This window comes from Orcinus orca, chromosome 1 (genome assembly GCF_937001465.1).
Source record: "Orcinus orca chromosome 1, mOrcOrc1.1, whole genome shotgun sequence".
NCBI lineage: Eukaryota > Metazoa > Chordata > Mammalia > Artiodactyla > Delphinidae > Orcinus > Orcinus orca.
The window spans coordinates 2079240-2104841 of NC_064559.1; the positions used below are offsets into that span (position 1 = coordinate 2079240).

The 25602-nt window shown below is 40.8% G+C and overlaps 1 long non-coding RNA gene across 2 annotated transcripts; it reads right to left on the bottom strand.

Annotated features, from left to right (window-relative positions):
- Nucleotides 1-1527: 1527 nt before the first annotated feature.
- Nucleotides 1528-19320, bottom strand: LOC125964835 (uncharacterized). 2 transcript variants are annotated; one of them, XR_007478111.1, is made up of 5 exons: nucleotides 19119-19320; nucleotides 11763-11937; nucleotides 9431-9631; nucleotides 7219-7330; nucleotides 1528-1685 (listed from the first exon to the last, which is right to left on the bottom strand). It is a non-coding gene; the product is annotated as an uncharacterized LOC125964835 (long non-coding RNA). The 2 variants fall into 2 exon arrangements; XR_007478112.1 differs by lacking the exon at nucleotides 19119-19320 and adding an exon at nucleotides 14180-14290.
- Between the last annotated feature and the right edge of the window lie 6282 nt (nucleotides 19321-25602).

The following is a 25602-nucleotide window of genomic DNA, read 5'->3' on the forward strand; positions in this document are numbered from 1 at the left end:
AAAAACCAACCAACCAACCAACCGTTCTTCTACCCACTGAAAGGAAAGTAAAAGTGATTCAGGGAGCTTCCAAATCTTGTGAAGCAGCTTAAAAAGGGAGAGGGGAGGCACACAACTGTTGAGAACGACACTCTAATGCACAAGGTCAGGGATCCTAACAAATTCTCAAAGTCTCAACATATACCAACAAGAACCGTATTATTAGAAATATAAAGGCACAGAGATATAAATGCATAGAGATATAAACTATTTGGTATTAAAAACAGACCTTGCTATATAAACATATAGTATGTCACTTTTATGGCTTTATGAGAATAACCGTATAAAGAAAGTCCAGAAGACCCCACTGCTGTCATCTTGCAAACGATCAAAATTCAGCACCTACAGGGCCCCACCCACCCTCCACGCTGTGTGTCTGTGTGTCTCTAAAAACAACAACCTGCAATTGGCATATAATTAAACCCATAGGCAGCTTTGAATATGAGATCTAGGCAGAAAAAGTAGCAGCAAAGACAACAGTAGCTGGAATTTGGTAGAAAAGCAAGAGAAGACTTTTTAAAAGCTTCCAGTTCAAGTCAGAATTAAGGTTAAGTTTCAACAGCTTGGGATAGCTGTGGATGTTTTGCTGTTCTCTGAAAAAAGAAGAAAATCTATCATAAGTATGTTCATTCGAGAAAAATACTGTGTTTGTTTAGTTTTTTTAGCCATGCCCAAACGACTCTCAATTTTGTACACTGTTCAAGGGCAGAATGTATATTGGTTAGGATGTGCTCATGGCTGGTGCATCTCCAAAAAATGCTTCATGAAGACTGCCAGCTTCTGACATCTTCGATGGTGACAGCATTATGCAGAGAGGCCCGAATGCCTCCCACGGACCCAGAAGAACCACCGATGCAGCCGTTAAGAACAGGAGCATCTGGTTGAGCATCAGGACGACCCTCCTTCCCGTCACCAGCTCCTGCGAGAGTCACGGCACCTGAAGCCATCGTGTCCAACCTCCCACCTGAAAGCCCCCGCAGGTGGCCAGGAGCGTCACACATCTCAGTCATTAGAAAATTCCTTTCAAACGCAGTGAAGGACCATCACGCTCACAGGTAACCTAGGTTAGCTCAACTCTTCGATGAGCCTGCCGTGCAGGGGGCAGGCAGCTATTCTCATGCGTGAGAACATACGTTTTTCATGGAGCTGACAGAATTAACTACTCTCTCTGACGTTCAGGGGAGCAGCAGTGTCTGTTCTTACACTGAACAGGCTGTGCAAGCTGCACCAGAGATGGGATGGCACCCTCTGTGCTGTCAGAGCAGAGATTGTCAAAGGAAATTTTGACCAAAGCTCCTAGAAGGTGTGGCCCCCGCCATGCTCCCGGCCGTGGAATCATGCTAAGGGGCCTGTAAGCAGCAGCAGGAGCACCCCCGTAACAAACGGTCTTTCCCAACTAGTTACAATAACTGCTACTCCAGGATGGGCAGGCTCCTAGATGTGTCTCCTTCAGCATCTGAAAACTAAACCAATTCTCTGACAAGCTTCTGAATGGGACATGTACTCACCTATGCCTTTTCGGGGAGATCATATTGAGTTCAAGAGCTTTGTCGAGAAATCTTTTTTCTAAAGCATCATCTTCTTTGGTGTTGCCAATGTGGAATTGAATATTCATCTTGCTTTTATTCTGGGGCTCCACTGGACATCTGAAAAACATGTTTTTTGTTCCAGCTATTTTTCTACAATGTGCAACTACCATTAACAAAGCAACAGAAAAGTTTTAAAAACCATTTTCCAGATGCAAACAAGAGATTAAAAAAAAGATCTGTGCCAGAACATTTATAATTTACTTAGGGAGACCACTCTTGCATATGGAACAGTGAGTTAACATTCTCTTATACGACTCATACTTAATTTCCAAGAGCCTCAGTTTCCTCATCTGAATATTAGGAATAATAGTAATATCTCCATTTCATACTAGTTATGACAGTTCAGTGGTACAACATATATGAGGCTTCCAACCCATGGCAGCCACACAGCAATGTGAACGACCCTTTCTCTACAAGGCTGCAGAGAAAAAAAATGAGTTGGTCTGAATAGTGGCGGTAAGATTTAAAAATAATGAGCAGCAGCTTTCAAAGCACTTAAAACACTGTATTGTCCCAAGCTGTGTGATCTTGAACAAGTTACTAAATCTCTCTGTTGTGCCTCTCTGATGTGAGGACTAAATGGCCACAAATTCTCTGCAGCCCTCCCAGCAAGAGGTGGGGTCTTGTGCTCCACACCTTTTGAATCTGGGCTGGCCTTGTGGACTTGCTTTGACCAAGAGACTGCAACAGGAGTGACGCTGTGCAACTTCCAAGCTGAGGCCTCAAGGGGCATGCGGCTTCTATACCTGCCCTCTTAAAACATCACTGCCATGTAAGCAAGCCCGAGCTAGCCTGCTGGAAATAACAGGCCCAGCCAACAGCCAGCCAGCAACAGCTGCCAGACAGATGAGGGGGGCCATTTAGACTCTAGGTGGATCACCAGATGACTTTGGTTGAATAAGTGATCTCAGATGAGACCAGAAGAAATCACCCCACTGAGCCCGGCCCCACCTGCTGACTGAAAAGAATCCTGAGCAAAAGAAATGGCTGTGGTTTTAAGTCACTGTCTTGAAGTGTTCTATGATGCAAAAGTAGATAACTGATAGAATTCAGAACAGCATCTGGAACACATTCAATGCTATGTAAATATCTATTGAAGTCAATAAATTTGTCTTTTCATTCTCTGCACCTTGCACAGGGCTCATACAGACTCTCAAAAATGAATGAGTCAAGTTTCATCTAGGATACGTTAGTATTGGACTTCAGTTTCTGATTTGGAAAGTAAGCAAGCCAAAATTATCTTCCACTGACAAACAAAGGAGACAAACAGAAGAAGAGCTGACATGTTATTCTGGATTACAAGGAAAATATGTAATAACTCTCTCCATTTTCTCAAGCACATCCTGTCTTATTATTCCACTTCTACTGGATGGGATTCATTAAAAGTAATCAGCAAAGAAAAGCAGGGTGAGGAAGCCCCCATTAAAAGCTATGCTCGCCTCTCAGGGCACATACATAATTCCTGTTAAAGTTAATAGGAGTCAAGTGCACGTCGACAGACAGAAGAGACACAAGCAGGGAAACCAAGTATCTGGTAATAGGCTTTGAGCCTGAATTCTGGGACCCCCTTTTCACAGCTAGTAGGTATCCTGGTTGACATTTACATTAAAAACTTAGTGTCTACCCTCTTTGATATTCTGCTGCCTCAGGTTCCCCAGGCGACAGTCCAATTATAGAGCTGGAAGCAGCAAAAAGGACATGTGATTTAAGGGGAAAAATATGAAAAGGGGGAAGAATTAGAAACCTGGATTTACAAAGAATCTGTATTTACAGTCATCCCCCACACATTCATCCATCCTACTGTGAACGTAGGTGGTATCATCACAGCAACAATGTCATAACAACTAGAAATTGAAGATTAAATTCGCACGGTGCCCAAGAGTGTCCCTGCTGTGGGGCTGAGGGAAGAAAGAAAAAGATGAAGGGGAATCAGCTGCTCCCAACCTAGCAAGACAGCTGTGGAGGGGATTCAAATTCCACAGGACAAGGGCTGTGGAAGCACAGAGCTGAGCAAGTAACTCTGCCCGAGGGAAGGTTGAAGGTTTCAGAGTAAGGGAGGTGGGAGGGGTCACGACAGGGGGAGACGAAGGAAGGGCATCTGGCAGAGAGCTGTCTCTGCCAAGGCACGGGGGACCCCAGCAAGTTCTCTGCAGCACCTGGGGTGCTGGGTGCCTGGTTGGGGGCAGGACTGCAGATTGCAGAGGGCCCTACAGACACGCTCTCCCAGGAACTGGATCGATCGGATCCTGGAGCAACGAGGAGCAATCAGGTCTGCACAACAAGGAGTTCTGCATTGTAGAAGAAGTACTAGGACATAGGGGCTTGAGGGCAGGGACACTGCGGGAGAGCCCTGATAGAAAGCTCCCACAAAGAACTTTCTAGGTCAACAGAATTAGGGCTCGTGACCAAGACAGGGACACTGGGGTGTTTCAAGCATGGGCAGTAAATGCAAATGCCAATAGGGACCCAATGGTCATATAAATGAGTATAACAGGCCCAACATGGCAGACTCAGCACAAACTCCCTACGTCACCTGTTAACTGTGAGGGCCTGTTCTTTACTTCCACAGAGAAACAGTCTCCCTTTTGCTTGAAACATACGGCCCTCCCAGTCTGTTTCTCCCACTTTCAGAGACACGGGGATTATGAAATAAGACATCTGGCTTTAAATCATCTTCCCATGTTCCAGTAAGGGCTCAAATTGCGTGTTTTAAACCCTGTGAGCCACGCCGAGCACTGCCGTGGGCTGTGCTGGGCCACTGCTCCCAGGCGTTATCACTGAATCCCACAGCGAGGGCAGGGCCTGTGGCCTGAATGAGTTGGGGGGCAGGGAGAAGGTGCCAGGCTGACAGAGCGCTAGCAGGGGGCCGGGAGGGTGTGGAAGCAGCGGGTAATCCTGGGACTGCAAAGCTTCCAGGACAGAGTCTGAGCAGCGCTCCCCAGGGAGTCTATGACAGAAGCTGATAAGGATGGTTGTGACTGGAAAAGCGGTGCCACAGTCAGTCATAGAAATTTAGGAAATCCTGAATTAACAGGGCTACAAGGGTTTCTTGACTCAACTTCCTAGAGCGTCTCAAGAGCTCCGGTGAATCGTGAACTCCCAAGAGGATAATTCATACAGGAACAGAGTTTTCCCCAAATGCATGTGGCTGAAAAACAAACCCACTGCATCTCTGGGATGAGTATTCTAGAATGCCCACTGAGAAACCCCGGGACTTCCCAAGGTATAAGAGGGGTGTGTGTGAGAGGAAAAGCACCACCTCAGCGCGAAACAGCATCTCACAAAGGTGGTGAGGGTTAGGAGGGCGCAAGAAAACCGCAGGCAGTTGGCAAGCGATGACAAGACGCTCGTTTCAGTGGTGTCTGCTCCAAAAGACAAACCAGAAACAACAAGGGCGCGACGAGTGCATCCTGAGGTGAGAGAAGCCCACAAAAGAGTCACTAGGCCTCTCCTGACTGCCTAACTTTTAAATAAAAAATTAACTCTAAATTTGCACATGATTAGGAAAACTAGAGTAAAAATATAAAGATCTATTCCCATCCATACAGGTGGTTGCCATTAACGTTTTTTTGTGCATTTTCAGGATCAGATACACAAATGTGTATAAGTGTATATATGCGTGTTTCCATATGTACATATATACATATATAGTATTTACAAATACAAACACTGTGGGTTTCTAAGTGGAATAACAGAAATGTCCTTTTCTACACCTGCTCTTTTTCCTTTTGACCTGATGATGTATCAGGTCATCTTCCCAGTTTGCTCACAGACCTTCCCCGTTCTCCACACACACGTTACTCCATACCACGGATGGATCCTAATTTCCTTCATCAGACCCCTCCTGAAGGATATCCGGGTTGTCTCTAGATTTTCTCCATTACGTAAGTATCCCTCATTGGACTTGGGGGTGCCTGATTTTATGCACACTTCTGTGCAAGGCAGAGTACTGGCAGAGGGCAGGTGCCTAGAAGTAAAAGTCTTTGGTCAAAGAGCAAGAGAGTTTTGAACTTTGATGGACACTGCAAACCTCACTCCAGAATTGAACACATTTATTGTACTTAACATAGGCAAAGTGTGCTTGTTCCCTCGTCTACACCAGATGTTATCAGTCTAGAATTTCTGCCCATCAGAGGGGAAGAAAATCCCATGGTTTTCATCTGCATTTCCTAAAGAAGTTGGCCCCTCTTCATTTGTCTAGTAGCCAGCTGTGTTTCTTCTGAGTTGTTTGCTCATACGGGTAGAAACCATCCCCTGCCTTTTTAAAATTTGGTTATCCTTTTTCATTTATTTGTGGGTTCTCCTCTATATCAACAGTAACCTTTATATGTTAATACACTACCAAACTTTTGTGTCTGTCATTTTGTTTTGTTTATGTCTTGAACTGTAGAAAAGTTTTAAATTTTCATGTAATTAAATATCTTTTACTTTATGGCTTCTGAGTTTTATGGCTTACTTAGGAAGGCTTCTGTACTCCCTACACTTACACAGAAATTCTCTCCTGTATTTTATATTTGCTTCTTGCATTTAGTTGTATTTGCATCTTTTCGACTGACTAGAATTTGTGTATGCTGTGATGCAAATATATAATTTCTGTTTAAATGAATTATCAATGCTTCAATCAGTCAATTAGACAAAAAGTCAAGTTAGACTTTAAAATTGTCTAAGTTAAAATACAATTCTCAAGTAAACAGGGACCAGTTTCTGGACTTTTCCACCGATCTGTGTTTCCCTCTGCCAGTGGCTTTACATGTTAATAGATCATATGTTAACATTACATTTTATTAATGTTAACATATATGTTTAATATGTTTCATCTATCCTTTTGCACTAACTTTTTCAGGTGAACACTGAACTGACTTCTAGATATTTGCTAATTTTTGTGACTATTGCAAATGGGATCTTTCCTTGTTTTTTATTGTTATTTCTGGCTTATGGGAAAGTAACTGACTTTTACATACTTAGACATAACTGATCACAATTCTGAACATGATCATTTCTAGTTTTTCCACTGATTCCTGCATTTTGAAAAAACAGTCATTATCATCTGTGATTTTTGTTGTTTCCTTAGTAAAGACTCTGGAACCAGCCCCCCCCCGACTCTCCCCATGTCCTTCTCCTGCCTGATCCCACTTCCCCGCTGCACCTGACCCTAACCTGTCTGCGCTGCTGTAAAACACTGTTCACAGGGTGGTGATGACAATAAAAGGTATTCGTATCTGTAAAGCGCCAAGGGCTCTGCCTACTTTATTTTATCTTGGGGTTGTCACTAGACACATCACATGCTTCCCTCTCTTTCCTAAGGCATGGACCCCACATGAAAGGGAGAAAAGGTGACCTCATATCTGGATATGGATTTTGTCACTTCAAGAGCTTTATCACATTAATATTAATATCTAATACATATTAAACACTATGTGTCAGGAACATCCTAGGCACGTTCCATAAGAACCACAAATAATATTGACAGCTAACCGTTAAGGAAGTAATTAACCGTTAAGGAATAACCATTAACGCTGTTTTAATTTTAGCCCACCGGAAAATATAAGGGGTATAAATTCTAGTAGCATTAAAAAAAAGAAAGAGTTACCAATTCTAATAGTAGCTTTTCCTTTTCAACCACTTTCCAAAATTATAGTTCTCCTTTTCTGTCTAGCAGCTTTGTATGGTTCCTTCACCGATGGAGAAGTTATCCACTGGTACTGAGACAGAAATGATAAATATGCCATTTAAGTTACAGGTAATTTAGGAGGGTTTGATCTTCATTGGAAATTAAGATATTTTAAGTTAATAAAAGGTCTTCAATCTGCATTTCTGGGAAACTAAATTAAAGCATCACACAACATTTTCAAAAACAGAAAAGCCATTTCATTTGACTAAAAACTTAGTTTTAAGATGGCAGAAAGTACCTTGATAATTTTCTTTTAAAAAGGAAAGAAAAACAAGCCATTAAAGAGAAATTCTTCCAAGAGAATTAAAACATGTTATATGCCTCTAACTTGGCACTCTTTCCATTCTGGAGACCTTTTTTAGTAACTGCTTTCATCACAGAATGATTTAAAGTAAAATAAATTGAAATTAGAGTAATTATTTCCCAATGAGTGGCTATTTCCATTTAAAACCAAAAGCCAACTAATTATTGCTTTTCCCATAAAATTAAATATGAAGTCTACATTATGTAATTATACACTTACTTCCCACTTTGTGTATTCTAATTTCTTCCTCAAAAACCTAAGATGCCATCTTGCAGACTGCCCCCAGTGGCTACCATTTCGGCAGCAGCAAAGGTCAGCTTTAAACATTTTGCATCTAAAGTGGCTTTAGATACCTTTGGATAGAAAGTACAGTCTAAGCACCGTCCAGACACTTAGATACCTAAAGGGCATCCAAGATAACAAACCAAAGTCCTGATATTCCCTCAAAAGCTGCTCCTCCCATCAGCCCCCTTCTAAGTGATACCACCCAGTTGCACACATAATCATCAACGACTTGTCTCCTTGTTACTGTCTCCTTCATACCCCACATCTAATCTATCGGCAAGCCTTGTTAGCTACACCCTCAAAACACAACCTGAATTCAACCACTTTTCACTTGCTGCAAACTTCCAACCTAACCTAGGCCATAAACATCTCTTATTTGGAACCCTGTGATAGTCTCCTAACTGGCCTCCCTGTTTCTCTTCTTTATCCCCCCAAGTCTATTCTCTATACCAGGTAATCTTATTCAGATACTATTTGGATCATGCCTTGTCCCACTTCAAAACCCTCTACTCATTTAGAAGAATCCACATCTTTACTCTGGCCTTCAAGACTTTACAAGAGCAGACCCCTGGCTAGCTCCTTGACCTCATGTCATACCACACTCTTCTTCACTCAGTACTCTGGCCATGTTGGCCTCCTTGCTTTTCCTTAAATACTCCACCCACCTACATACCTGCATACTCATTGCCTCCTTGTCCTGGAATGTGCTTACTCCAGTTCTTCCATGGCTTGCTCCTCTCTTCATTCAGGTCTCCATTCAAATGCCACTTCTCCAGTAAAGCCATCCCCTAACAAACCTGTCCAATGGAGTCCTACCTGCCCCCCCTCACTCTCCTTACATTAAGATATTTTTGCACTTCCTACTACCTAAAATTATATGACTTATCTGTTTACTCATTTCTATCTGAACTCCTTCACTAGAATGTAAGCTCCATGAGGGCAAGACTTTTGTCTGTCTGGTTCACTGCTTTATCCCTAGTGCCTAAACCCATATCTGGCACACAGAAGATAGTAAAAAAATTACTTGTGAATCTGACAAATGAATAAAGTACTTCTGGCAAGAATTCAGAGGTTGCACAGGAAAGAAATAATGCTCTTCGTGGAAGCAGGCTTAGTATCTAGGTTCACCTCTATTTAGAGTAGAGATAAGAACAATTTACAAGTATAATTCACTTTAATTAGTACATTATCTGCTAAAGACATAAGGGAAGTGCAACACTAGAAAAGTACAGTTGCAGCTTGAACAACATGGGTTTGAACCTCGCGGGTCCATTGACACACGGATATTTTTCAATAAATATGTACTATCATCCTACACGATCCAAGGTTGGTTGAATCCACAGATGCGGAACCACTGACTATAAACTTATACCCAGATTTTCAACTGCGTAGGGGTCGGCACCCCTAGCCCCACATTGTTCAAGGGCCAGCTGTATATGATGAGGAAAGTTAAACACATTAAGTTTTAAAAACTGTCAATACGTGAACAAATTCTTTTTGTTTTCCTATGTGTTTATCAATTAAAAAAAAGTGAGCACATACCAATAAGTGGATTTTTTCTTATATCCAGAACGAGCAGAGTTCTGTTGGTTTCAAGGGCCTTTAGTAAAGCCTTTGCTCCCTCACTGGTGAGGCCACACTGCTGCAGGTCCAGTGCTTTCGATGAAAGACAAAAGGTCATTTGCGAAGTCTATACAGATTTAACATATAGACAGCTCCCATTTTCTCACGTGTGGAAGAGTCCTGCACAAGAGAAGTCATGGCAGGTTTGTAATTTTGGATATGGAAAAAAACAGAAATGTATACGCACACACATAATGCATAATCCAATTTAAAAACCTCTTCTTGGATGTGCAATGATAACCCTGCCTTTAGTCCCAATAAATCATCCAACATATTTTACAATTACAGAACTGAAGAATAACTGTATATAACCTATGAGCAAAAAGCATCACAAAATGAATCTCAGTTCATAATTAGCAAGGGTGGCAGTGGCATGTAAACCTCACAAGCAAAACCTGGTGGAGCTCAGAAATGCACTGCATTCTTTTGATCATGATCTTCAGCTCCAAATCACACATGAAACTAGTTAAAAGGGGAAAACAAAATAGAAGAAATGTAATAACTGTTAGTTTTAGAGGAAAAAAAGACAAGTCTAAGAGGTTACAAATAATAACAAATTCAAACAATGTGTGAATAGAGAATACATACTAAAAACCTATCATGAAATATGATGGTCAAGAACTCTCTCCATAAAAAGTCAGACAAAAACCAGAAAAACTGATCATGAATTCTAGTAGTTGTGGGGCTGAACAACCTACTCATTTAAACCAAAGGGATCATCACCAAAGCACAGGTATTAGAAAATATAACTATCATGAGTCATTTATTTAAGTGTTGAGTGGACCATCACATTAAAATAAGTGGAGTCTTTCAACACCCCCATGACACATAGAAATAGCAAGTCAGACATATGGATCTGACAGGATATCATACAACCCTTACAAACTCTCACTACAGAAGAATGGACACAGGGTATAATTAACCAAATAGCCAAATTAATACAAACAGCCAGTAAACCTCACCAGTAAATCAAATGAATACAAAATAAAACAAAATGTGGTTATTCTCCTATCAGATTCAGGCAAGATTCTGTAGGAAAAGCCTTTAAATAATGTCTATACCCTTTTGATCCAACAACTCTCTTTCTAAGAATTTAACCAAAATAGTCAGAGATATAGGTAAGGATATATATCAGAGGACTATTTGTAACTGAAAAACTGGACAAAGCTTATACACAAGAATGGATAAGCTATGTGCACTGTGGCATATTCATATAATGGAATACTGAACAATTCCAAAAAATGATGCAGGAGATGCAAATTTACTGACTTGCTAAAATGCTCATACTAAATTAATTGAAAAATGTTATAGAATTTGGAGTAATCCCACTTGCATAGAAAATGGAGAGGTACTCATTTTTGTAGTTTTACATTTTTTTACAAGTGCTACAAGCCAGTGTTTGTGAGAGGCAGGCTTCACATCTACTGTTGGGGTGGACTACAAACTGGCATAGCATTTCTGGGTGGTAATTTGGCCATGTGTATCAAAAGTCTTAAAAATATGTCACACTTAGTCATTCCACTTGTAGTACCTTATTCTACAGAAGTAAGCCCGATGGACACAGAGATGTATATATAACGTATTCACATTGTTTGTGACAGGGAAAAGCAAACTGTCTAAATCTAATGGCAAGGAATTGATTAAACTATGGGACATCAATACGACGCAATACTACATGATACATCATTAAGTGAAAAAAGCAGGAATATGAAACAGCAAGTATACTACAATTCTACTTTTGTAATCCCTAAGTGTACAAATATATTTATAGAAAAAAAAGACTGAAAGTATATACACCAAAATGAACAGTGATTATGTCTGGGTATTAAAATTATAGGTCGGGCTTCCCTGGTGGCGCAGTGGTTGAGAGTCCGCCTGCCGATGCAGGGGACACGGGTTCGTGCCCCGGTCTGGGAGGATCCCACATGCCGCGGAGCGGCTGGGCCCGTGAGCCATGGCCGCTGAGCCTGCGCGTCCGGAGCCTGTGCTCCGCAACGGGAGAGGCCACAGCAGTGAGAGGCCCGCGTAACGCAAAAAAAAAAAAAAAAAAAAAAAAAATTATAGGTAATTGTTCTCTTGTTACTCTGTATTTTCTATAAAGGATATATGCAACTCTTAGAGAAAGTTTAAAAGCAAAATAAAAGCTATCAGTAAAATGAGGCTTTAAGAAACATCCTATCACAACAGTATCATGCCAAAAGCTAAGCATATATCATATTAAAAATTCAGTATTTTCAATTTTAGAATTTACCTCTAAGCCATAAATCCTCACTAAGAGATTCTGCCAAAGCACTTGTACCCAGGTCACCAATGAGCGTGCTGCAGTTCAGAGTGATGCGCCTCAAACCAGCCATACAGTCAAGATCAGGTCTCCTGGAACGAAGACTCTCAGCCCAGGTTTCTTCATGCCTTCTGATAGTCTGATACTTCAAAGATTTAATGGGATGAAATTAAGATGCTTGAATAAGGAAACAGTGTGTGCCTACTGAGTACGGCTTATTATGTCAGAGATTTACACACACACATATCAAGTATATATACCAGGAGCATCAACCTGAGAAATGAAACAGTCACTTCTGGTTTATGAGTCCAGTGACCCAGATTCTAGTCAGTCAGTGATTAGATTCTAGCCACTGGATTTCCTGTTTCTGAACACTTATGTAAAGTTGGACAACTCAATTACAGTCTATGAATTATTTTCCTTATCTTCTAAGTCAGGGAATTGGTTCTAAATTCTATCTTTGCTGAGGCTCTATATTTCATCATTCTGTCCTCCAATGGCCTCCAAACACCTGACTGGGAAAACCATAAGAAAACTTTTTAACAAGCATCTTATTTATTAACAAATTATATACACAAAGTTCCATACATATAATTTAGGTACATGATAAACTACACAGATTTTTTAAAATAATACAAAGGTAAAAACGTTCTAATATTTTCTTTTCCTAACTCCTAAGGCATTATTTTGTTTTACTTATTTTTTAAAAATATTTATTTATTTATTTGTTTGTTTGTTTGGCTGTGCCAGGTCTTAAGTTGCAACATGCCAGATCTTTTAGTTGTGGCATGTGGGCTCTTAGTTACGGCAGGCACGTGGGATCTAGTTCCTTGAGCAGGGATCGAATCCAAGCCCCCTGCATTGGGAGCGCATAGTCTTAACTGCTGGACCGCCAGGGAAGTTCCAAGCATTATTTTAAAAACTATATTTACAAAATGGATCTCACATGCTACCTAGGGTGTGCACACAAACTTCAGAGGCCTGGACTATGCAGAGCCAGTTGGATGTGCCTTGGGAAGATAATGGTTTGACATCTAAGCACAAGTACTGTCTTAAAGACATTCAATTCTTTATATTCATAAAGTAAATTTTGGTAACAGGGAACACTGACTGTAAATGAAAAAAGTCATATTACATTCTTGAAAAAATAAAAGACTCAAAGTGCCTTTGATACTCTAAAAGGAAAATCATTAGTGTCATTTTTCTATTAACAATAACTTATAAAAGCTCCAAGCAGAAACAACAGCAATCACTTGCACAGTGCTTAGTATGCGCCAGGCACTATTTATACAAATGAGTTCAGTTAAACCTCATAATGAGGCATAGAGGTTAAGTGATTTGCCCATGGTCACTAGCTATGAAATGGGAGAAAGGGAATTTGAACCTAGGCCATTTGGCTTTGGCACCAAAGTTCTTGGCTGTTTTCCACCTCAGGGGTCAATGGACTTGCCCTGTATAGGTTCAAAGAATTTTTCAATTTTTAAAACCTAAATTTAAACATTTCCAGATTTGTGGGATATACAGTTTCTGTTGCAACTACTCTGCCCCACTGGCGTAGGGTGAAAGTAGCCATAACTACCATGTAAACAATGGGTGCGATTATGTTCCAAAAAAACTTCCTTTACAAAACCAGGCGACGGGCTGGATCTGGCCCACCAGCCATAGATTACCTATCCCTGATCTGCACCATCAAACTATTAAAAAGGCTTCATGTCAAATTATTAAATAACTTTAGGCCTAAATACAGTCATTATAACCACTGTAAAGTTGTTAAGGCATTATTTTAAAAACTGTATTTACAAATTGCTGATGTACTGATTTTTATTAGTTTAAAAACTACAGCAGCTAATAAACACTTGATTCATTTAAGTCTTGAAGACTATAACGGCATAGTTTCTTCACAGTATTACAATAAATATTTTCAGTAACTAAAATACATAAAAGTATTATTAGGTATTATATATTAAATCTCTTATTTCTAAAATTAAGTGGAGTATCTTTACTAAATGGTAGAATCCCAAACTGAAAACTGGTCATATTCTTTCAGCAAAATGAAAGCTGCACTCACATGTATCAAAAGACAAAAATTAGGGTTTCCCTGGTGGCGCAGTGGTTGAGAGTCCACCTGCCGATGCAGAGGACACAGGTTCGTGCCCTGGTCCAGGAAGATCCCACATGCCGCGGAGCGGCTAGGCCCGTGAGCCATAGCCTCTGAGCCTGCGCGTCTGGAGCCTGTGCTCCGCAACGGGAGAGAGGCCACAAGAGTGGGAGGGAACCGTACCGCAAAAAAAAAAAAAAAAAAAGACAAAAATGAACTGCCATCTGTATCAATATATTAATGTGCTTCAATCACATATGTTTTCATGAAAGTTTAAACATAAAATCACCTTTAAGATCTAGGCCATGTGATCTGCTCCCTGCCATGTCAGATTACACCCCATGAAGTTTACTTAACTTGTCTTAAGTGTGATAGAATTCTTTATACCTTGAAAAATAACTAAAAGGAAAAAAACACACACACACTCTAAGATGAAGAGCCTATACATTTGTCAATCTTGACTTATTTGCTTTTCTTGAGTCAATTGGAGGTTTATAGCCACATTCTCAAAATCATTAACTACAATCTTCCCAAACAGGTAATTGACGAACAGATGCATTCTAAAACTTGTCAGTAACAAAGTGTTATTCCAGTTTATTGCAACAGTTTAATTCTATTTAGATACTAAAACTGAATACACTGAATACTGCAAACTTTATTCCCAACCACTCAGCAAAGTACTACATATCTTTTCAGATATAGGAAAAAAAGGAAAAAAATAAAAAGCATAAGATTCTTCCTATTTTCATTTCCAAAGATACATCCCAATGTTTATCAATCAGTGACTTAAAAGTCAACTATAAACCCAGTATTTTATTAGGTGCTATGCAGTATACTAGAGCAATATAAGAGAGAGGACCTCAAACTCTCTGTTCCCTCAAATTGAAAGGCAAGCTTCCTGACCCCTCCAGACCACTACTGGACACAGGGAACACACACTAATGTTTCAGGACACCAACCAACAGTCACGTGCTTTTTGATTACTTCCATGACACACCCCCACTAACACCACTGAGTTTGCTGCTCCTACGGGACATTACATGTATTTCCTCTTTTAACACATACCACAGTGCATCATAATTATGATTGCAGCTAGATGTTCTAACAATTTAAAGAGAATGATGACTTTTTTGCTCTTTACATCTTGCTATTTCCCTTCCCATAATATTTCTTGACGAAAACCATAAAAATATAGACAAACAAAAAAAACAGAAAATATACAAAATGTGTGGTTTGTGGCTTAACACAAAGTTAAGTAAAATTAGTTCTGACAGTATCCAGCATGACAAAATTTCATGGTACAAATGAGAACGGACCAAGGTTTGAGCAGGTACAGGAGACAATCCAGGCATGAACAACACCAAGAAAAGGTAGACAGGAAGTAACATGGTGTGTAGGAAATCACAAAACCAGTCTGATGGGAAGAGACTTAAACAAGACTGAAACTCACTTTCTAAACCTCCATCTCTAATTGGACAATTCGCAGGACACAGGTACACCAAAGTGGCCAATTTATTCAATCCCTTTAAAATGGAGGAAGAGTTTAAAATTTTACTGGTTTAGTTTGCCCCAACAGCAACTATCAAATGTCGGCAGGACACAATGAAGGCTTACCATTGTTAACACAGTTAAGTCTCTCTCTCTCACAACTAGCCCACTTAGCTCCAGGTTCCTTAGCGCACCCGACGCACTTACACAGCATTTAAGAGCTTTACACAGCTGGAGGTCACATCTTTATTTCTTATCGCAGGAACACGACTTCTGTAAACTTTATTTCTGCCAGAATCTAAAGCAAAATTATTGTAAAATAAGTGGTTTAAACCATACATTTTATCATCATTAAAAAGCATTAAAAAAAAAAGCACCTGCTCTGTGCTAAGGATTAGAAACGACTCCTGCCCTTAAAGCCTTCATTAAGGAGGGAGATGTGTAAACTCAAAATTTCAATCACATGAGATAAAGAAACATAACCTTTATGCACAGAGGTTCCTTTGGAGGCAGAATGTTATATCCAAGTGATGGCTTCATGATAACCCCGAAGCAGAATCTAGAAAGATGAGGCTATGCAGAGTTGGAGGAGGAGGTGCATTAACTGCAGAGGGAGCACCTGTGCAATGACACTCAAGGCTGACACCGGCTGGGCACAGTAAACACTGCATGTGGCGATGACTAAAGGGCAGGGGTCCAAGTGTGAGAAGAGACAGAAATGAAAATAGAGATGTTGGCCCAAGCAAGCCTGGGAGAGAGCATGGCTTGTATCCCACAGGTGATGAGGCCTGGGGCTACCACTGGCTGAGTAAGGGTGCCTCCGCTGATTAGAAAAAGGAGCCACGCTGCTGAAGGACCAATTAGATAAAGGGAGTGACCACAGAAAGCTCCGCTTCCTCAGGGCCAAAGAGCCCCATGAGGCTTGGCCAAGCACAGTTCAGACTACACGCCTCTGTGCAGAGCACACGCTGGGCGGCTAGTATGCACTAACTCTGTGTGGGCAAGCCATTAGCAGCATTATTTTAGGCATATCTTTTTATGGTAGAAGATCATTCGATCCATGCAGGCAGAGGAACTTAGAGGAACTGAGCCTAGCGGCTGCGAAATCACCCAAAAACTTCTGCCATAGTCCAGGCAAAATGTAATATGGATGAAGAAGCAAATTTAGGAGGAGGCCAAAATCTACAAGCTGGACCCACTGGATTGAAGACATAAAGAAAGTTCAGTGAAGGAACTCTGAAGAGAATGGGCTCTGCAATAAATTTTTCTTAAATTCAATGTAAAATATTCGGCAAAATTAAGTACAGTAGCCTTTAAGTCCCTTCCAGCTAGAATTTCTTTTGATTTCTACATTATTACTTTGGTTAAGTAAAGTCCCATCAGAGGTACAGAACAGTTCCTACACCTGAATGGGATGCAAAGAATAATCTGACTTCTCTTCACCAGGGGATGAGTTGAACTGTCCTTGCAGGAGAGATAACAGATGGTGTGAACCCCAGATCCTAAAAAACGGGCCAGGCACACAATAAGTATTCAGCTTTTTGAAAACAAATGAACAATCATTTCCTCTCCTAGATCTTCACACCCTTTCTCTGTTGGCTACTTTCTCACAGCTTATTAACACCCTCAAATATACCCACATAAAAAACTCTCAGACCTATGATTCTCTGTATCATCTTGTGGGTAACCTAAGTATCTCCCATGCCTTCAAACACCTGTCCTCCCAAAAAGCCCAGATCTGTACCTTAGGCCCAGACCCATCTACCAGGCCCCTCCAAAGCACTGAAGATGAAGTAAGATCCTCTCGCCACCCCCAATCCCTTCCTACTGTGCTCTGTATCTCACAAAAAGATGCAGCTGTAAACTGTCACCCACGCTTGCTGCCCTCCCTTTTCTAACTGGTCACCAGGCCCCACCAATTCTGTCTCTGATCTCCAAAACCCAGTCCAACCTTTTATAACTTAAGTGGGACCCTTAGATTACAATTCACCCTGCACCCAATCAACTGCCTTCCACATGGAGGTCCGAGAGAGCCTCAAAACCAGAAGTGCATCTCACTGTTCTTCAGTGTTTCCCACAGCCTTCAGGATAAACATCTAAACTTCTGACAGGACAAACAAGGCCCCGTTCTGTCGGGCCCCAGTAGGTTTCCAATATCAACTCTCATTTCTTGCCCAAACCCTGAGTTCCAGTCCTGTACTTTAGTTTTGCCATATTTTCTTATATTTCTCAAACTCTGACACACACTGCTCCCTCCTGCTACCCCAGGAGTTTCTACATATCCTTAGAAAGGATGGCACCTCCTCCAAGAAGCCTACCTTGAACTTTCCCTTCCAAGTTTCTGTGCTCTGCAAAGGGGAAAGATGGGGGTGGGGAGGGATAAATTTGGAATTTGGGATTAACATATACACACAACTATATATAAAATAGGTAATCAACAAGGACCTACTGCATCGCACAGGGAACTCTACTCCATATCCTATAACAAACTGTATGGGAAAAGAATCTGAAAAGGAATGGATATATGTAAAACTGAATCGCTTTGCTGTATACCTGAAACTAACACAATGTTGTAAATCAACTATCCTCCAATATAAAATAATAATTAAATTTTAAAAAAAAGATTTTGCGCTCTGTAGCACCAGAACTCACTTCTTCCAGAGCACTGACTACTGTGCTTGTGTTTACCTGCCGCCCAGCAGAAGAGAAGATTACCTAGGGCAGAAGCATCGTCTCCAGCAGCCCTTGGTTCTGACAACTCATTCAAGTGCCAGGATATTTTACACACATAACCTGCTTAATTAATTCTAAGAACCCACAGAAAGAGTGGTTTTTAAAGTTATTTTACAAGTGTGGGGATTACAGTTCAAAAGTAACCTGCCCAGGCCACAGAGAGCATAAACCCTGGAATTCAAACCCTAAGCTGCCTTCACACCGGTGCTCTTTCCACTACATGATACGACTATTGAAAAAAGATTTTTTTTTCCTGAGCCCTGTTTTAATGGAAAGGAAATGAAGCGGGGATATACGCATTTCCTAATCGCTTTGGTGTGTACCAGGCAAAGTCATTCAACAGACCAGGTAACATCTGTGCAACAATTAACGATGCTCCAAACTGCTCAGTGTACTACATTGTAGAACCTACAAGCATGAACACAGTGCATCCTTGTAACCGCCACAGAGACTGGGTCCTATTAAGCCCATGCTACAGATGAGAACACTGAGACCTTGAAGCCTTAAGGCACTCGGCCGGGGTCACCGAGCTGGCAGGAGTCCTAGGCCGCACGCCCCGCCTACTGCACGCACACCCGGGCACTGGGCACCGGTTCTAGTGCCCACCCTCCACCTTGTACCATCTAAAACTCCACTTCGTAGCGCCCACACGACAGCCCCTGGAAGCGGGAAGTACAAACCTGTCTCGCCAAGCCGTGGCTGGAAGCAGCTTTGGATACAGATTAGGGGCAGAGGGTGCTCAGGAGCGGCGCCCAGTCCACCCCATGGAGGCTGTCGGCATTAACTCCAGCAGGCCCTCCTGCAGGGAAGCGGCAAGGCGGGCAGAGGCACCGAACCCTGCAGCGCGCACAGGTCCTCAGAGCACGAGAAGAAGTCGGCCGCGCTCTCCCGGCCCAGCTTCACCGAGTGATCATGGCCCGAGCGCGGCCTCGGGGACGCTGGCTGCGGACACGATGCCCACACCCGCCTGGGGCCCCGGCTCGCCTCCCGGCCCCTCGGGCGCTCACCGCCCGGCGGCAGCGGCCCCGCAGCGTGCGCAGGACCGGAGTCGCAGCCAGAAGACATAGGGCCACGGGCTCCAGCTAGGCCGGCCCCTCCATGCCGCGCTCCGGAGCCCACGCACGGCCTGGTGTTGGCGCGGGCATCAACGCCCTCCAGAGCCGCGGGGTTGCGGTTTAAGCCTCCGGGCGGGCCCGTGGGGGCGGGGCTCGAGGACTTCTGCGCGCTCGCCGTGCGTCCGCACGCAGACCCGCCTCCCATGACGACGCGGCTTGAGGAGCAGCACGCAGCCCCGCCTCCCATGACGACGCGGCCTGAGGAGCAGTCGCGGGAGCTTTGAGACTAGGGCGGCGCGAAAGGTAGGAGCTGTGGAGGGTTTGGGGTTTACAAAAAACGTTTGCTGACTGATCCAAACAAAAGTGAGACATGGTTGTATCAAGGAATTTTAAAAGTAGTTAAACTCCGGCTGTCTGTGCTCGCCCCGCCCAGGAGAGAGCGGGCACTCTGTGAGGGACACAGGAAAGGCTGAATGAACGTCCGCCTGTGGTCCGTTACATGGTGCACGGGTGGGTGAATTTCTGCGGAGAGCTCTTAATTTCTGTCGTTTCTGCTGACTTGACACGGTGGTTGGCAAACGGTGACGTGTTCCATGCATTCAGGACATGATCGTGGTTACTAATAATCACTTTGTTTTGTACTGACACCTCCACAGAGAATTTCCTACTGAATATCCACTTTACAGAAGAGAAACTGAGGCGTAGGAAGTGAAGTGACTGAGTGAGAGGAAGGATTCAGACAATTGGTGTTAGTAAATTAACCCTGCAAAGAGGCCGTTAGACGGCGGTGGCTCTAGTGATGCGGCTGCCTCTGTAAACCACCCAAAATCTAAGCCTGTCAATGCCTCAGGGTGACGAAAACCGCTGAGGACAACCAGTTACAAACCACCAACTAGGCGTTAAAGCCATAGCAAATCAGTCATTTCCTTGCTTTGCTTCTGCCCTTTTAAAATAAACATCTCTGCAGCTCCTGTGGCTGGAGTGCTCCTCACCTCTTCCGCTTTGTGGTGCCTGAATTAAATCTATTTTTGCTCACATAAAGTGTTAAAATTTTAAATATGCCTCAGTTTGTCTTCTAAGATTGGCCGTAGAAGTTGGATTTGTGTCCAGTTTCTAGAACAGTGGTCGTCCTCTGGTCAGGCCTTAGGCGTTACGTGTACAACGTTCCTCTTCTACCACCACCTTCTGGATGCCTCCACCCACTACCAGCTACCGCGCATCAGATCCCCTAGATGTGGTCAGCAATGGCTTTCACATGCAGCGTGCTCACATTATAACATCGCAGACACTCCTCCGTCCTCCAGCCAGTGTGTGAAGTGAAACATTACCATTCCTGTTAAAGAGTCTGGTGTGACCACTTTCCCAAACACAGCCACTCCCCAGCTGACCCTGGGTAACCACTCTTCTGAACTTGGTCTCCATCACTGGCATGGATGTCTTTCTATGTAGGCTACATTTTTAAGTATTCTTAAACTGCATATAGTATTCTATTTTGTTTTCTCTTGTTACTTGCTTTATTTAGTGTTATCTTTTCTAGATTCATCCATGCTGACACGTAAAGATCTGTCTAGTTCATGTACTTTCCTTGCTATGTAGGATTCCCATGTAGGGAAATACAATAATTTATATGTGCATTTTCCTGTTGATGGACATTTAAATTGTTTCGAATTTTAAGTATGATTTCTTTTTTAAAAAAGTTTTATATACTTTTTAAAGGTTACTTTACATTTACAGTTGTTACAAAATATTGGCTATATTCCCTGTGTTGTACAATACATCCTTGAGCCTATCGTACACCCAGTAGTTTAGATCTCTCACTTCCCCACCCCTGTATTGCCCCCTCCTCCCCCTCCGCACTGGCAACCATTAGTTTGTTCTCTATATTGGTGACTCTCCTTCTTTTTTGTTATATTCGGTCGATTGTTGTATGTTTTAGATTCCATATATAGGTGATATCCTACAGTGTTTCAGAGTTCAAAAGACTCTCACGACAGAAGCCAAAAGGCAAGAGCCGTTTTACATTGATAAAAAGCATTTTAACTATGTAGAAGCAGAAAATGAAAAGAAAGAACTTTGCATTAAATTTAATAAAAGTTCAGGGAGATCTTTGTGGTATATTAGTGAACTTATTTGTGGAAATTTAGCCATGTACCTTGTGTTGAAGAGGTACCAAGAGTTCAAGAACTCTCACAATTTGAGTACACTATTGCCTTACATGTAGGCATGGTGGCAGCCATTCACATAACAATGATTTGGAGGATGTTGTGTTAGTCAGCTCTTGCTCTGATAATGCTTTGGAACAAATCGACCCAAAACTCAGTTACATAAACAAGAATTTATTTTTCTTGGACCTATGGGCTAGCTGCAGTGGCTCTCTTTTAGACCTCTAGATGGCTGGTTTTGCTCCGTGTTTTGGATCAGTTTGAGGTCTGTAACACACATCTTCCTCTGGAGCCCAACTGTGAGGCCGCAGCTCCCAGGCCTGTCTTCTCACAAAGTTCACTGAAACATAAGAGGTGAGCCCAACTGCACAAGCCCATTTAAGCCCTCTGCTGCTCATTGAAGGCCATCATGTCTGCTCACACTTCATTGGCCAAAACATGTCACAGATCTAAGCTGTATTTAGAATATGTGTATTTGTTTAAAGTTGGGTGCCCTCACAGAAGAATATTGCATTTTGGACAGTGTTACCTTAGCATTTTCATTGGCATTTGCAAACGTGATAAACGCCATGTGCACTTTTTCACCTTTGAGAACTTTTTGAAATTATGGGACCATTTCTATTGGAAAAGAGGAAGGTACACTTTAGAACTCAACTCTAGTTATGGCATTGCTGGGAGAAGAATTAATGAGATAAAGTCAGTACAAGTGAAAGATTTGGGATTCACATATTCATCATTAACATAAGCATTCTACAGAACATTCCTGAAGAATTGTGATGCTTGCTTTATGTGATTTCTATCATAAATCATTAGAATTTGACCAAGACACTTCAGTAAAACATACATCATACAGCACATCGTATTTTAGTTTTTCCTACCACTCCACAACTTATCATCAATACTTTACCATAACTCAGAAACAGAAACAGAAACTGAGTGAATTCATTGTTAGCAGACGGGCTTCACAAGCAATACTAGTGGAAGTTCTTCAAATGATAGCAGACAGTAACTCAAGCCATAAAAACAAAACAAAGAATGCTGACTAGAGCTGTTGTGTAGGGAATTATAAAAGATACTGTAATTTCAAATTTCTTCTCCTTTCTTCTATTAACTAATTTAAAAAGTGCCTAAAAATATGACTATATTTGGATTTTTCTCTATATAACATAAAGAAATATATTTGATGATATGGCACAAAGAAGGCAGTGAGAGCAAAGCTGTATTAGAATAAAAATTACAGTAGATCATAAGCTGAATCCGCAGGAAGAAAGGAAGAGAACCAGAAATGGTAAATAGATTAACCCAACAAACTCAAAAATATTTATTTGCTTTACTTTCTTCTCTAAGCTCCTTGAAAAGATAAGCTTGTGAGAAGTAATAATTATAATAATATGTTGTTATGTATGTAACATATATAAATGTAATAAAAACAAAAAAGAGGGGAAGGAATACAGCTCTATAAAAGTACAGTTTCTCTTTCTCACTGGAATGAAGCTAGTAAAAATCTGAAGAGATTCTGAGAAGATGTATTACATAAGCCCTAGTGCAGCCATTACTCAAACAATGTGGTTAAAAATCATTAAAGGAATTACATGTTACAGTAGAAAATATCTACTTACTATAAAAGGAAAATGGAGGAACAACAACAATAACAGTAAAACAAAAATATGAGACATGTAGAAAACCAAAGGTAAAATGATAGACATAAATTAATCCTACCATATCAATAATAAAAACTAAATGTAAATGAATTAAACAATACAATCAAAAGGCAGATATTGTCAAACTGGGTTTTAAAAAATGTTTTCTATAGGAGACACTCCTTGGATTCAAAAGTCTAATGTGTACAAAGTAAAAGGATGAAAAAATATACATCATGCAGATAGCAACCGTAAGCATTGCTGAAGTGGCTATACTAATACCAGAAAAAATAGACTTTAAAACAAACAAAAAAGTTACTAGATATGAAAAGGGACATTTTATGATAAAGAAAGGGAAGATACAAAAATTTTTAACATATTTGCCCTGAATAAGGTAAAACCAAAATACATGAAGAAGAAAATACCAAAATCCATGAAGAATTGAAGGAAGAAATAGATAATTGCACAACATTACATACGGGCTTCAGTACTCCACAGTCAATAATGGATAGAACAGTTAGGCAGAAGATCAACAACGATATAGAAGACTTGGACAAGACTATGAATTAACAAGACCTAATAAATGTTTACAGAACACTCAACCAAACAGTAAAATACTCATCCTGCTCAACTACATGTGAAACGTTTTCCAGCATAGATGACATGTTAGGCTGTAAGAGAAGAGATTGAAACCCACGTACATTGCTGGTGGGAATGTAAAATGGTGCGGCCATTTTACAAAACAGCTTGAGAGTTCCTGTAAGTGTTAAATATAGAGTTACCCTATGACCCAGCAGTTCCACTACTAAATATATACCTAAGAGAAATAAAAACTTATGTCTGCACAAAAGCTTGTATGTGAATGTTCATAGAAGCATATTTCTAAAAACAAAAGGTAGAAATAATTCAAATGTCAATCAGATAAATGAATAAACAAAATGTGGAATATCCGTACAATAGAATAGCATTAAGCTATAGAAAGGAATAATATATTGATCCATGTTACAACATGGATGAACCATGAAAGCATTATGTAAAGTAAAAGCAGCCACTCACAGAAGATCACATATTGTATGGTCCCATTTATATGAAATGCCCAGAATAGCAAATCTGTGGAGACAGGAAGTAGATGAGTGGTTGCCTAGGGCTGAGAAGGTTGAGGAGATTGAAAAAAGCTTGTTAATGTGTAATGGGTTTTTTGTGGGGGGACAGAAATCTACAATTGGATTGTTGTGATGGTTACACAAGTCTTTTAGTGGTTACACTGAGAACCACTGAATTGTATACATTAAAGTGTTAAAATTATGCTATGTAAATTACATCCCAATAAAGCTGTTAAAATTATGATAATTTTATATTTATAAATTTGAAAATTCATCCAAAATGACAAATTCTTTAAAAATGCAAGCTAACAAGAGTAACCCAAGAAAGAAAAAATATCTAAAAAACCTATATCTACTGCAAAAGTTGTTTGTATAATTAAGTACCTTTACAGAAAATGATTTCCAGGGATAAATGGCTTTCCAAGTAAATTCTTCCAAGTATTTAGGGAAGAAATATTGGTAACCTTACATAAAAATCTTCCAGGAAACAGAAAAGTATATATTGCTTAAAATATTTATAAGGCCAACATAAGCTTCAGATCAAAACTAAAAAGAATATTACAAGAATAGAATCACAGGCCAGTTTCTCTTTTAAACATGCATGCAAAATGTGTAAACAGAAGCACAAACTGTATCCATGGTATGTAAAACAATCATATATCACAGTCAAAGTAGCTTTATTCTAGTAATGCAAGGTTGGTTTAATGTTCAAACATGAAACTGATCCCAGGAATGAATTAGAGTGGGAAAAAAAGTCATTTAAAGCAGAAGTCTTGGGACTTCCCTGGTGGTCCAGTGGTTAGAACTTGGCGCTTTCACTGCTGGGGCCCTGGGGTCCAATTCCCGGTCAGGGAACTAAGATCCTGCAAGCCATGAGGCAGGGCCCCCCCCAAAAAAAAAGGAAAAAAAGAAGACTTAACCAGGAGAAGCACAAGATCGAATAAACATAACAGATAACACCTTATGAGAAGTAGGTGAAGATTATGGAATATTCTAAAATTTTAAAACAAAATGAAAAATTTAAAGATTCAAGAGGATGTGACAAATATTGTACATAGGCAAAAAATAAAATAAAATATACAGATGATGGGAGCCCAAAAATCCAGATGCCCATGTCCTGTTTCTGAAGATTCTCATTCAATGGGTTATGGATTTCCTCTATGTTTAGAAACCTACAGGTGTTCTAAAATAGAAACTAACACACCATTGTAAAGCAATTATACTCCAATAAAGATGTTAAAAAAAACACAACCAAACAAACCTACAGGTGATTCTGATACGATTCACAGACAATGTAAAGATCCTGCTTTACAGGAAATAATACCAGATTATTTTGTTATTTTATAGTTATATTAATAGGTTGTACTATTGACCGATAAGTCTGATGTCAAAATGCACTCCTCACTAGGGATACAAAAGGACTAATAGTCTCTATTGCTACTTGGTGGCAGCATGCATGTATTGGAAGGGCAATTATTGTAGGAATCCAAATGAGTGGAACATTTTAGAATTGGAAGACTACATACAGATC